Here is a 13,284-nt window from a genome sequence, read left to right as displayed (position 1 = left end):
GGGAAAGTGAGGACAGATGGGGCCTCTGTCTCTGAATTTTATCTCAGGGGCTTGACCAGCCCTCTTTGCCTAGGAGAGAGGCTCAGATACCTAAACTAAGGAAGCAACAAGGCAAAAAAGGATAAGTGTCCCAAAGAATGCTTGGGTGCTGGTTCGCAAGGATTTCTTGGACACTGGCTGGGGGCTGGGAAAGCTCTCGGCTAGCTCTGCCCTAACCCTACCCCTCCCACTGACCCAGAGCTTCCTGGCCAGGGGCCATGCCACTTCATGCCCTTACAAGATGGGAATTCCAGCAACACAAAGAATCCCATCCATGGGGCAGCAGGGAGCCTTGTGGTGAGACCACCAGCAGACAGGGCTGCTGGAGCTAGAGAGTGCCCTTTGCTGCAGGCATCTGGGTGATGCCTTGGCCGCCAGGGCAGACAAGGACAATAGGGCTGGGACTGCTGCCCTGGCTGAGGGTCTGGTGTTTCAGGCCCAGCAAAGGCCTCTTTCTTCCAGCTCAGGAGCCCAGAGGGGAGGAACCCAGGAGGTGGCTGGATCTCTTCAAAGCCCAGTTTGTGGGGATCCAGAAGGGAATCTCTGGGTGTGGCCAGCACTGGATCCTGCTAGCTCCCCATCCCACATTCCCCCCAAGTTCCGTTTTTCCAGCCCTGAAAGGCCAGAGGAGGCAGAGGCACCAAAGGACAGGAAAGGGGGGGTGGGCGCATGAAAAGGCTATGGCCATGGGGAGCTACCAGCCTGCCAGCACCCCCTCTTCCAAGCCAAACAGGGCTTCCTGATGGGCAAGTAAGGGCCTGAAAAAGAGGAGACAGACAGAGATGGGGCAAGTCTTCTGGCTCCTGACACTCATGGTCAAGTACCCAGATTAGCCTGCCAAGAAGGGTGGGAGGCCCCAAGTTGGGAACAGTGAGGACAAAGACAGAAACTGGCCGGAGTTAAGGAAGGGGCAAGGGCTCCAGGCCCTGGGCGGGGTAGGCCCCAGATGTGCTGTGTGTGGCTTGGCTCAGGCTCAAGCAGAGGAATGTGGAGGCTTAGAGTCAGAGCCTCCTTTGCTCCCTCCCTGAACTCCCGAACTCCGCTTGGGGCTTCCCGCGGGACCTGATGAGACCTCGGCTGCTGCCGCCTCAGGGTTTCTCACTTCCTTCAAAAGCTGAAACACCTTCAGTGAAAAAGCTCCTCTGCAAGGCTTCCTCCCGCCCTTCCTTTCTTCCCTCCTCTTCCTCCTGCTTCTTCTTCTTTTAAAATTTACTTTAGAGAGCTAGATTATGGATCAAGAGTTAATGGCATACACTGCTTTTGCAGAGAATCTGAGTTCAGTTCCCAGCACCCATGTTAGGTGGCTCACAACCTCCTGTGACTCTAGATGTCCTTGTCTTGGGCACCTGCATGCTTGTGCAAACCATACACACACACACACACACACACACACACACACACCCGCCACAATTAAAAAGAGTAAATAAATAAGTAGAATAAGGGTTTCTCCTACTGCCAGGCAGCGGTAGTGCACACCTTTAATCCCAGAACTTGGGAGGCAGAGGTAGGTGAATCTGTGAATTTGAGGACAGCCTGGTATATAGAGCAAGTTCAAGGACAGATGGGGCTACATAGAGAAATTGTCTCAAGAAAAGAAAAAAAAGAAAAGAAAGATAAAAAATAAATTTCCCCTACTGTCTTTATTTTACTATTTTATGTGTATAGGTATTTTGCCTGTTTATATATCTGTGCACCATGTGCATGCCTGGTGTCCACGAAGGTCAGAAGAGAGCATCGGGTTCCCTGGACCTGGAGATACACAGTTGTCAGAGCTGTGCTGGTGCTGGGAATGAAGTCTGTGTTCTCTGGGAGGGCAACCAGGGCTCTTCACCATCTCGCCTGCTTCCCTAAAATAAATCCATTCTGGAAATAGCTATTATGTCTATGAGTGTTAGCCTGGATAAATGCGTGGGCACAGAACTCTCCTAGAACTGGAGTTAGAGAACACTGTGAGCTTCCATTTGGGTGCCGGGAAGTGAATCTGAGCCCTCTGCAAGTGCTTTTAACCATTGAGACATCTTTCCAGTACCCTCTCCCCCATTAAAAAACTTTTTGGTGTGGATACGTATGTATGGGTGGGGTATACATTTATGTGTGGGGAAATGTGTGCACTGATTAGTCTAGACTGCTTGGCCAGCAGGCCCCAGGCGGAGCTCCCCTCTGCCTCCTCAGGGCTGGGAATACGAGCACAGACCACAGCGTCTAGCTTTGTTGATATTGTTGTGTTGTTTGTTTTGTTTTGTTTTATGAGAGCTGGAGCTCAAACACAGGTCCTCCTCCTTCTGGGAAGCACTGCACAGAATGGGCTACCTCCCTTGCCCAAGGGCTTCTTTTCTTTATGAATTCATTCAGTCATTCAACACACACTTACTGGGTCCAAGTACACGCCAAAGACAATGAGCCAAGCATGCTCTTGAACTTGTGTGTGTGTGTGTGTGTGTGTGTGTGTGTGTGTGTGTGTGTGTGAGGTGATATGTCCATCTGTCCTGAAGAGAGCAGACTTCACAAAGGCTCAGGGGGAAGGGGAGGAGGGCTGCCTTATGAAATGTACCCATTCTGTAACTGGGTAGGTGGAGCCCAGGGTCAGCTGGTAAGAATAATGAAGTGGGAACGTGCGTGGAAGCACACACATATTAGACACCTCCAGCCCCAGTGGCCCTGTGCAGAGTGCCCTCCCCCCACGACAGGAACACACTCTCTCTTTTTTTAAAAAATATTTATTTATTTATTTATTTATTTATTTATTATACAATATTCTGTCTGTATGCCTGCAGGCCAGAACAGGGCACCAGACCTCTTTACAGATGGTTGTGAGCCACCATGTGGTTCCTGGGAATTGAACTCAGGACCTTTGGAAGAGCAGGCAGTGCTCTTAACCTCTGAGCCATCTCTCCAGCCCCAAGGAACACACTCTCTTGAATCAGATGTTGACCTGCCCCTCGCTTTTCTTCTTTGCTATATACCTATCTCTAAATAATGTATCGTTTTCCTGGTTTTCAGTTCGAAAGATTTACTTTATTGTTTGTAAGTACATGTATTGCGTGGGTATGTGCATGTAAGTGATATGTGTCCTGGGGAGCCAGAGGCATTGGATCCCCCAGAAGCTGGAGTCACAGGTAGCTGTCAGCTCCCTGACATGGGCGTTTTGCATGCTCTTAACTGCTGAGCCATTGCCCAGGCCCTATTTTCAATTTTATATTGACACTTGTCTTAGGGTTTCTGATGCTGAAAGGTAACATGAACAAAAGCAAGTTGGGGAGAAAGGGGATTTTTTGGCTTAGGCTTCCACACTGGAGTCCATCACTGATGGAAGTCAGGACAGGAACTCAACCAGGACAGGAACCGGGAGGCAGAGTTGATGCAGAGGCCATGGAGGAGGGCTGCTTCTTGGCTTGTTCTTTATGGCTTGCTCAGCCTGTTTTCCCTAGAACCCAAGACCACCAGCTTGTCTGGGGAGATCCCCAACCACAATGAGATGAGCCCTCCCTCCCTCATACTAATTAAGAAAATGCCCTGCAGGCTCGCCTGCCTACAGCTAATCTCAATAGGGCTCCCTCCCCTTGGACGAGTGTAGCTTGTGTCAAGTCCACATAAAACTGGACAGTGCTGGATCATTCTGAAGAGGGCTGCCTTGTGCTTTTGAATAGGCCCTGTCAACACTGAAGGAGTCACGTGTTCTCAGTGTTGGACCTTTCTGCTGTGTGACCGTTCAAGGCTGTTGTCTGGACAGTTATCGTGAGAACAGAATTGCTGCTGGCCACAACACAGGTCTGTGTTGGACCTCACTGAATGCCAAGTTTTGCTCCAAGACAATTACAGCCTGCTGACACTCATGAGTGTCCCTGACTGTTTTTCTCACTGTGACTCTTAGTCCACATTTGGCTTGAACAATTACTGTATTTTTGTTTATTTGTTTCCAGACAGGGTTTCTCTGTGTAACTGCACTGGCTGTCTTGAAACTCCCTCTGCAGACAAGGTTGGCCTTGAACTCACAAAGATCCATCTGATTCTGCCTCCCGAGTGCTAGGATTAAAGGCATGTGCCACCACCGCCCAGCCACTGAGGCTTTTCCTGAAGAGAGAACACACTCTACTCTCTCTCCCGTGAAGCACCTACTACTCCTTCCCATCCTGACTTGCAGGCTCTTGCTGTGTGGCTGGGTACCAAGTGCTAGCCTGGAAAGTTATTGATGCTCCCAAGGTGCCTGCACTCTTGCAGGCTTGCTCGGTTGGGCTGATGTCTGAGTAAGTCACAGTGAGCTCATGGGATATTCCCTAAAGGCCTGCGGTTGGCTGATAGGGAGCCTTCCATCCATCTGGATAATGTTTGTGTGTGGGATGCGAGGAAACAATTCTAGCTCATGTATTCCTGTGTGAAGAACTGGGTGTCCCAGCATCACCGTCACCCAGGCCTGTGAGTACTGAGTGCTCCACCCCTATCCCCCAACTCTGCCTGGGTCCATCTCACATCTGAGATCCACAATGGGGTCTCCAGGACTCTGCCACTCACCCCCATGAAAGCAATCCCCACTGCTTCAGGGCACATCATGACTTTAGATGCCCCTTTTTGTTTGTATGTTTGATGTGGTTGGTTAGTTCTGTGTGAGACAGGGCCTCACTGTGTAGCCCAGACTCACCTCACACTCATAATCCTAGTTCAGCCTCCTGAGTAGGTAGAATTACAAGCGAGCCCTGACTAGGTTTTATTTTTTAAAAAATCAGACGTGGGTAGCAGCAGGAGAGATGGGTCAGTGGTTAGGGGTGTGTACTGCTCTTCCAGAGGATCACAGTTCCCATCACCCATGTCGGGGTAATCACAGCCACTTCTAACTCCTACTCTGGGGAATGTGACATCCTCCTACAGCCTGGAGGGGCACTGTACCCACACGCACAACCCATACCCAGACACATAAACACACACGATTAAAAACCCATATACAGACACATAAACACACACGATTAAAAACCCATACCCAGAGACAGAAACACACACGATTAAAAACCCATACACAGACACATAAACACACATGATTAAAAACCCATACCCAGACACATAAACACACATGATTAAAAATAAAAAGTTAATGGGGCTGGAGAGATGGCTCAGCAATTAAGAGTACTGGCTGTTCTTCCAGAGGTCCTGAGTTCAATTCCCAGCAACCACCTGGTGACTCACTACCATCCTTAATGAGATCTTGTGCCCTCTTTTGGCCTGCAGAGATAAATGCTGGCAAAATACCATATACATAATAAATAAATATATCTTAAAAAAATAAGCTGGGCAGTGGTGACACCACACCTTTAATCCCAAAACTTGGGAGGCAGAGATGGGCAGATCTCTTTGAGTTTGAGACCAGCCTGGTCTACAAAGCAAGTTCCAGAACAGTCTCCAAAGCTACAGAGAAATCCTGTCTCAAAAACCAAACAATAATAATAATAATATAAAAATTTAAATCCTAAATTAAAAAAACACATGCTTCTCTAAAGGCCTTATGCAGGAACTAGAGAGATCACTCAGCATTAAGAACACAAACTGCTCTTGCTGGGGACCCAGGTTCAGTTCCCAACGTCCACACGGTGGCTCATAACTGTCTGTAACTCTAGTTCCAGGGGATGCAACACTCTCTTCTGACCTCTGCAGATTCCTGCACACACAGTTCACATATGTGCACTCAGGCACACACACATAAGAATAAAGAAATAATTAAAAGCCCTGTGCATTTTTCTTAGATTTACCACCACTGGTAAATTGTCCTTTTTTTTTTTTCTACTGTTTACGGAAATTCAGGTGACCTTAAACTTTTTGTTTTGTTTTTTGAGACAGGGTTGTTTCCTTTTTGTTTTTTGTTTTGTTTTGTTTTGGTTTTTTGTTTTTCAAGACAGGGTTTCTCGGTAGCATTGGAGCCAATCCTGGAACTTGCTCTGTAGACCAGGCTGGCTTCAAATTCACAGAGATCTGCTTGTCTCTGTCTTCCAAGTGCTGGGATTAAAGGCGTATACCACCACCACCTAGGGACTTTAAACTTTTAAACCTTATTATTTATTTATATATATATATATGTGTGTGTGTGTGTGTGTGTGTGTGTGTTTATAATATGTATGAGAGTGGTGTTTGTGCATGTGTGTTTGTGCATGTGTGTGATATGTGTGCCTGATGTGTATAATGTGTGTGTGTGTGTGTGTGTGTGTGTGTGTGTGAGCCTGCATACATACACAGAGATCAGAGAGCAGCTCTCTGGAATCAGTATGTGCGTGTATATGTGTTTGTGTGTGTGATGTGTGTGATATATGTGTGTGTGTGTGATGTGTGTGTGTGTGATGTGTGTGTGAGCGCCTGCACATGTACATGGAGATCAGAGAGCAGCTCTCTGGAATCAGTTCTTCCCTTGCACTGTGGCGTACAGAACTAGAACTCAGGTCATCAGATGTGGACAGAAAGCTATTCTATCCACTGAGTCATCTCATTGGCCCAACTCTTTCTGGGAGGCTGTTGTGAGACAGGGTTTCTCTGTAGCTTTGGAGCCTGTCCCTGGAACTCACTCTGTAGACCAGGCTGGCCTTGAACTCACAGAGATCCACCTGTTTCTGCCTCCTGAGTGCTGGGATTAAAGGCATGCACCACCACTGCCTAACTGGCCCAACTCTTTTATTTATTTTTTTCAACAAAATAATTTTATTCCCTACTATCCAATATGTGTTCACTTTGTACATTACTGAAGGAGCTTCCAAATCACCACCGCTTTGGTGTTTGAGCACATTCTAAAGTATTCTCGGTTGAGACATGAAAGATTATAGACAGCTAACATTATGATCATATTAATTAGGTCTCAGCAGAATTTTCTTCAGTTAGATGAGGTGTTTGTTTGTTTTTTGAGACAGGGTTTCTTTGTGTAGCCTTGGCTGTCCTGGAACTCACTCTATAGATCAGGCTGGCCTTGAACTCAGAGATCTGCCTGCCTCTGCTCTCCTAGTGCTGAGATTAAAGGTGTATGCCAATACCTGGCTTAGATGGGTTCTATAAATTCAGAGCTTTGAAAAGTGAGCAGGTCGTGGCAATATCAGTTTGTATTCCAGAGAGCGCTCACCACAGAGCCACCGGGACGCTTTTGATCCACAAAGGCTTTGGGAACCTCAGGTCCCACGTGAAAAGGGCTTGGCACTGTGGCAGTCACACACTCTACTCCCCCTTCCCTAATGTCTTTTCACTAATGCTTTCTAAAACTCATGAGTGCTTTTAGCAATATTATTTACAGCCAGGCCTGGGGACACATGGTCCTGTAATTCTAGCACTCAGGAGGCAGAAGAGTCGCTGCAGGTTTCAGGCCAGCCTGACCTACACAATGAATTCTAGACTAGTCAGGGCTGCATAGCAAGACCCTGACTCAAAGCATTGGAGGAAAAAAAAACCACCCTCATTTTCAGGTTTTCCATCAGGAGCCTACCTTCTAACTGGTCAGCTATAGCTTCCAGGCAGCCAGTCTCAGGTGTCTGCCGTCATCTGTGGCATTATAATCGGTGCATTGGGGTCGTCTGCGTCAGCAGCAATTATTCCCCGCCCCCTTCCCCCCAGTTTCTGCCTGTCAGTCACTGTGATACTCCTGGAATGCTCACACAGATTACTGCACCTAGTACACACGCCTTGCTCCCAAGGTTCACAAACATTAGTTAGGACCGTCGCCCGCAAAGTCAGGATATTTGTTCCCGTGTCCTGAGCATTCTGTGTCTGAGGAACGGCCCTGAAGCACTGCATCCAATTCTTCTCAGGGAACGGGCTTGCATTATAAGGAGTTTTTCTTTACTTTTTGTTTAATCATTTTTAAAGGACCCATGTTACAGTCTCCATTGTTCTATTTGACCACCATGGAATTTCATCACTGTGTGGAACACATTTTCTTTTTCGCTTCCTTGGTTTGTGTTTTGTGTTCTGAGATGCTGTCCTTCTATGTAGCCCTAGCTGTCCTGAAACTTGCTATGTAGCTCGGTCTGGCCTTGAACTCACAGAGATCCTCTTGCCTCTGCCTCTGGAGTGGTGAGATTAAAGTCATGTACCACCATCCTGGTTCCACTATGCCTACCTGGAACATATATTAACCCACATATGTTAGAATATGATGAAATGGAGAAATATCTTTCTTTTTTCATATAAAAAAAAACCTTTCGGGTCTATTTATTTTATATGTATGTATTGCTTGCATTGTGTCTGTGCTCCACATGCGTGCATGGTGCAGGAGATCAGAAGAGGACGTCGATCCCTCTACACAAGAGACAAAATCTTACTTCTTTGTTTGGTTGGATTTTTGAGGCAGGGTTTCTCTGTAGACCAGGCTGGCCTTGAACTCATGGAGATCTGCCTGCCTCTGTCTCCCCAGTGCTGGAATTAAAGGCCTGCGCCACCACTGCCTTGCTGCAACACTGCAACATGTGCTCTTAAACACGGAACCATCTCTCCAGTCCCCCCTTGTTGTATTGTTGTTACTGTTTTGCTTGTTTGTTTTGAGACAATGTTTCTCTGTGAAGCTCTGGCTGCCTGGGAATTCATTCTGTCTAGTTCCAAGTCTAGTTCAGGCTAGTCTCGAACTCAGAGATCAAACGGCCTCTATCTCCAAAAGTGCTGGGATTAAAGGCATGTGACGCCACTGCCTGGTCCCTTTTTCATTTTTAGGGATGTCTCTGAGACCACTCTTGATGCTGTAGGTAAACCACCAATGTCATAGGGCCTGTGCCCAGTGGATTTTTAGTCTAACCAATTAATCTATCAACTAATTAACTTTTAGTGGGTCTTGATAGGATGCCCAGACTACTCTCAAATTCCTGGCTTCAACTGTTTCTTTGAACTCAGCTGGGGTCACAGATAGCAGTGCCTGTCACAGGTAGCTGGACTTACTAACCATGATTTTGATTGCCACCTTGTTAGAGACTTAATGATTCTGTTTTACGTGTTTGAGTACTTTGCCTGTGTGTGTTTATGAGCACTGTATGCGTGCAATGCCTTGGAGTCTGGATGACACTGGAACCCCGGGAACTAGAGTTACAGATGGTTGTGAGCCACCGTGTGGGTGGTAGAGACCATTTAGGAAAGAGAGTGGAGCACTCAAGGTGACAGCTGGAGACGGGCTGGGACGCTTGGCCGCATGCCCTGTGAGTGGCGGCGTCCCTCTTACTCGACTGTATCAGGTTGGGGACGTAGCTTTTGACTGGGCTGCCTTCTTACCTTGTACTGAAAACCAGAGAGCAGGTAAACTGCCCTTCAAATAAAACCCACTGGACTTGCTCTGCAGGCCCAGGGAATTCTTATGAGCCCACAGTGTGGAGCGGAAGCTGCAGGGGCTGGATGCTCCATCTGATAGCCCTTGGTGGGAGAGTGGCCGGGACTTCATGAAGAGCCCGTGGTGGCTGGCAGCAATTACTGAAACCTTGTTTGAGACTGAGGGAGACTCAATGAGTGAAGACCATGGTAATCCTGAAACTGAAGCCAGATGGACCAAACGTCTTGACGAATGTCAGGGGAACCCTGAGAGGACACCCATGTGCGGAAGGGTTCCACAGAAGAGGGAAATACCTGTGACTTGGGATGTGCAAGCCAAATAAACCCTTTCCGGCTCAAGTTGCTTTTGAAGTATTTCATCATAGCAACAGTAACCCTAACTAAGAAAGCAAATTCTTGATTTTAAATTTTTATTTAATAAAATGATCAAACAACCCAGGTGTGCTGGTGCACACCTTTAATCCTAGAACTTTGGAAGCAGAGGCAGGTGGATCTCTGTGAGTTTACATAGCAAGTTTTAGTCTGGCCTATATAGTGAGGTACTGGAGGAAGAAGAGAGAAAAGAAGAAAGAAAGAAAGAAAGAAAGAAAGAAAGAAAGAAAGAAAGAAAGAAAGGAGGGAAGAAAGAAAGGAGTGAAGGAAAGAAGGAAGGAAGGAATGCAGAAAGAAAGAAAGACAGGAAGGAAGGAAGGAAGGAGGGAGGGAGGGAGGGAGGGAGGAAGGAAGGAGGAAGGAGGGAGGGAGGGCGGGAGGGAGGGAGGGAGGGAGGGAGGGAGGAGGAAGGAAGGAAGGAAGGAGGGAGGGAGGGAGGGAGGGAGGAAGGAAGGAAGGAAGGAAGAAGGAAGAAGGAAGGAGGGAGGAGGGGAGGGGGGGAGGAGGGGAGGAAGGGGGGGGGGAGGGAGGGAGGGAGGGAGGGGGGGGGGGGAGGGAGGGGGGGGGGAGGGAGGGAGGGAGGGAGGGAGGGAAGGAGGAGGGAGGGAGGGAGGGAGGGAGGGAGGGAGGGAGGGAGGGAGGGGTTCACGCTTGTAAAGTTAGCACACGTGAGACTAAGACAGAATTGCCATGAGGACAAGTCAAGCTTGAGGTATGGCGTGAGACACAAAAAGTAAAACAAAATGAAATGATAAGCAAACAAGCTGGCTATGTATGGTGGCACGCTCCTATAATCCCATTGCCTAGGAGGTAGAAGTAGGTTCAGACATTCAAAGCCAGAGTCACCGACACATGGAGCTCAGGGCCAAGTTGGGACCATGAGGTCTTTTTCCTACAAGTAAATAAAGAACATGAATTGAATTGACCTGGAAGTGGTTTCTCTCTCTCTCTCTCTCCCTCTCCCTCTCCCTCCCCCTCCCCCTCCCCCTCCGTCCCTCCGTTCCTCCCTCCCTCCCTCCTTCAGTCCCTCCCTCCCCTCCTCCTCCTTCCATTTGTTTTTACTAAGTAGCACTATTAAGACCACAGAGATGGCCCACATCCTGCCTGCTCACACACAGTCTCTGTCACCAAGGGCGCATGGTCACCTCCAAATGACACCAATGCACCGTCATGCAGAGCCACTACCTCTCGGGTGTGCTTGCACAAATGTACAATGACAGGGATCTATCATCACTGTGTCATATGGGAGGAGGGTCTCTGTGCCTTAAAGATTCCCTGGGTTTCAACTATTGACACCTGGGCCCCCACAACCCTAACCTTCCTGTTTCTATAGATTTGCCTTTTGCAAAACAGTGATGAAGAGGACTGTTCAGTACACAGCCTGTTCAGATGATTTCTTGCATCTTGACATGTGTATCCAAATCTCTTCCATATCTTTTTTTTAAATATTTATTTATTTATTATGTATACAATATTCTGTCTGTGTGTACACCTGCAGGCCAGAAGAGGGCACCAGACCTCATTACAGATGGTTGCGAGCCACCATGTGGTTGCTGGGAATTGAACTCAGGACCTTAGGAAGAGCAGGCAATGCTCTTAACTGTTGAGCCATCTCTCCAGCCCTCTTCCATATCTTTTAAGTTGACTAATAGCTCGTTTATTTTTACATTTTTATTTATTTGCTTGTGTGTGCATGTACATGTGTACAAACTGCAGTGTGCCTCAGAGTGCCTATGGGAGTCAGAAGACAACTTTCTGGACTTGGTTCTCTCCCTACCATGTGGGTACCAGGCTCTGAGTTTTACATGCTCTTCACCCACATTTTGAGGCGGTGATGGGTTTTCCTCCTTAATCATTAACATAATCCTTTACAACACATTATAAAATATTAAAACAGCCTGTGTGCCTCATGACTCATCACAGTGGAATGTAGTCCGTGCATTTCCAGGATGGGCACATGTGCTTTTCCTTCTTTGCAATGTCCCTCTTTGGTTTTTCAAGATTTAACTTTTTACATGTAGACCTGGAATTTTCTTTTCTTTCTTTTTTTTTTAAAGATTTATTTATTTATTATGTATACAACATTCTGCCTCGATGTATGCCCGCACGCCAGAGGAGGGTGCCAGATCTCAGTACAGATGGTTGTGAGCCACCATGTGGTTGCTGGGAATTGAACTCAGGACCTCCGGAAGAGCAGCCAGTGCTCTTAACCTCTGAGCCATCTCTCCAGCCCCCCTGGAATTTTCTTGGCATAAGATTTTTAACTATTATTTACTATCGTTTCAGCTTCTTTGGTGGTTATAAGGCTAAATAGGTGTCCTATTTCTCCTTGGGTGTCAATTTTGTATTTTTTTAAAATTATCCACTTGAATTGAATTATTACTTGCCTGATGCCTAAGAAGGTCAGAAGATTTTCTTAGAAATTATCCACTTGATCTGGGCAGGGGATAATTTAATCCCAGCAGTTGGAAGGTGGAGGCAGGCAAATCTTTGTGAGTTCAAGGCCAGCCTAGTCTACAGAATGAGTTCCAGGACACCCTGGGCTGTTACACAGAGAAATCATGTCTCAAAAAACCAAAAAAAAAAAAAAAAAGAAAGAAAGAAAGAAAAGAAATTATATACCTTAAAAAAATAAGTTAAGAAAAGAAAAAGAGAAAAAAAAAGAAATTATCTACTTGAGTGGATTATTACTTGCCTGGTGCCTAAAGAAGCCGGAAGATGACATTTGGATCCCCTGGGATTGGGAGTTATGGACAGTTGTGAGTCACCATGTGGTTCTGGAAATTAAATCTGGGTTCTGTGGAAGTTGCCAGTGCTCTTAACCACTGAGCCATGTTTCCAATGCTCCCTCTTTCATGTTTTAAACAATTCTGTATTCACAGGCTGCAGAGCCCATGCCTAGTCCTGTGGGCCCTCCCCAGCCTCACTGGGGACAAGAATTTTCATTCTCTCAGTCCAGAGATTGAGGAGCTTGTTTGTCACCAGCCAGGACAATCTGTGAGGACAAAAAGGCCTTGTGCACACAGATAAGCCCTGGAGAAGCCAGGAAAGGTAAACACATCGCTCACCTTTGCAGTAGAACGAGGTGCGAAGCCGCTCTTTCTGGAATGCCAAGGATGTAGTTTTACAATCTGGTGTTCCTTTGCTGTCTGATAAGAGAGGCTCTGCCCTGTCTCCCGGAATTCTTGTTTTTACTTATCCCAGATCCTTTTCCCTAAATCTTGAGCATTCTTTTAGGCCATAATCCCTCTCTTATGAGTGAGGTCACTTGTGCCTTCCAACAACCTAAATGACTTCTATGTTATTAGGGCCAGGCCAATCCTGACACCCACAGGTGTTATGTTTACCCCAGTAAAACCCCCCAGACCCTAATCTTAAGGACTATCTCTGAGCCAACAGTACCCATTCTTGTGGAAGAAACCAGATGTACTTTGTAAGGAATCTCAATGTAAACATGTCTTAAAGTGTTGTGCACTTGGGACTGAGTTAATTGTTACCTGAATACCTCCCCCCCCAAAAAAATTGTGCTGTGCTTAAATATGGCTAAAGTAAACTGATCTGGGCCAGACTCTCGAAGTCCTGGTCCAGCACTGGTTACAGCAAAATCGG

The sequence above is a fragment of the Arvicola amphibius genome, chromosome 7, assembly GCF_903992535.2.
Source record: "Arvicola amphibius chromosome 7, mArvAmp1.2, whole genome shotgun sequence".
In the NCBI taxonomy this organism is placed as follows: Eukaryota; Metazoa; Chordata; class Mammalia; order Rodentia; family Cricetidae; genus Arvicola; species Arvicola amphibius.
The sequence above is the reverse complement of the archived record's forward strand: the minus strand, read 5'-3'. Positions refer to the sequence as shown.